Source organism: Octopus bimaculoides, chromosome 11, assembly GCF_001194135.2.
Source record: "Octopus bimaculoides isolate UCB-OBI-ISO-001 chromosome 11, ASM119413v2, whole genome shotgun sequence".
NCBI classification, from domain to species: domain Eukaryota; kingdom Metazoa; phylum Mollusca; class Cephalopoda; order Octopoda; family Octopodidae; genus Octopus; species Octopus bimaculoides.
The window spans coordinates 58,777,106-58,779,008 of NC_068991.1; positions in this window are offsets into that span (position 1 = coordinate 58,777,106).

The following is a 1,903-nucleotide window of genomic DNA, read 5'->3' on the forward strand; positions in this document are numbered from 1 at the left end:
TATATATATATATATATATATATATATATATATGCACGGCTGTATGTAATACACACGCATATTTATGCATATGTGTGTACATATATATATATGTATTCATACATATTATCTGTTTGTACATGTATATGTGTTATGTGTCTCACTGTATGAACGTATCTATTGTGTTTGTGTATTTTTGTTCATATTCTTAAAACGCTTTGGTAGTGACTCAAATACACACACGGACACATATATACATACACGCAAATACAAATATATACATACACACACACACACTCAAAGGTAATGATCCATAAGAAACAGCAGCCAAACTAAACCACAATTTAAATCCCATCTACCCTAAAAGTAGGGATACAATATGTGACTGACACACACATTTCATACTCGAACGAACGATGGGATAATCACTATCTCGTATAGATGTGTGGGGGGGGGGCGTGTGTGTGTGTGTGTGTATGTGTGTGCGTGTGTGAGTGCATGAATGTTTGTGTGTGTGCGTATGTTTGTGTCTATATGTCATTGTGTTTTGCAAACAACGCTTGACAACCGGTGTTGGTTTGTTTACATCCCCGTAAAAATTAACGGTTCGGCAAAGCAGACCGATGTAATAAGTACCTAGAATGAAAAAAAAAACACAAGTACATGGATCGATTTGTTTGATTAAAATCCTTTCAATCTGGTGCCCCAGCATGGCCGCAGTCCAATAGTTGGAACAAGGAAAATGGTAAGATAAGACATACCAGCATCTTGGCACCATTCCACCAATAAAAATACTCATGCCCCAAGACGAAGTCGAAGTGGCAGTGTGTCTCTCCAAAGAATTGCGATCACTAACAATCGGTAGAATAGCAGAGCTACTGAAGGATGCGTGGAGGTAAGAGTGACACTGCTTTGTCCTTTTGCAATCTGCATTTCATTGACAATGACGGCCAAATGGCAGACAACGAAGCAGAAATCCAGGTGTATACCATCAGCCAGGTAAGAGAACATAATGAGCGTACGGGAGATAAATCATTTCGGTTAGTCAATTATATTCCGACTAATAGCTAAAACCATAATACTGGAGGGTCAATAACTTCAAGAGAATAACTTTGAATGCCTTGGATCTGTGATTCAGTAAACTAAGAGTTGACCTTATTTCAGCTGTTATGATGAACCCGTCAGTTCATATAAAAAGGTTGTTTTATTAGTTTTTCGTCCGTTTCGGGCTTTACAAGCACCTGGTCACTTCGATCTTTGCATATAAGCAAGAAAGCTAGGCATTCATGTCTGGCACAATACATAGAATCCGTGTGTTCTGAGTAGAAACATAGTTAGTAGTGAGGATGAAGGGCAGTCCGCCCAGGGCGATGACTTATTGGGGTATAACTTCTGGATCTGCTGTAAAACCTTGTAATTGTTTTTTTTTTTGTTTGGCTGTAGGATGAGAGCAGCAAAATCAAGGGCTTCCCCATTCGGCATTCATTTTCACAACGACACTGCGAAACGTGTACACGAACCAAAAGTCAAGCAGCTCTGTCAGAAGGGAAATCCTTGAATATGCAGTCAAGTAAGAACCACGTCTTACCGATCCGAAACGAATATAAACATGTATCTTGATAAGAAAAAAACACACATCCTACAAATGCCATTCTTCAGAGCACAATTTCAGACTGGCGAAATGGGGGTAAGGAAAAGAATACCTTATCTAAGAAACTCAGTGACTACACAGTACTCAGCACTGTAGCCCTTCGGGTTTGCGAAGGAAAACAGAGAGAAGTGGTGATTGCTGATTGCTGATTGCTAGAATGTCTGAAATGGTTCCCCAGCAACTCGCCACGATAGTCAAGGAGAGATTATAATATTGATGGTGATGATGTTGATCTGTATTCATGCATACATACATGCATACACACACACACAG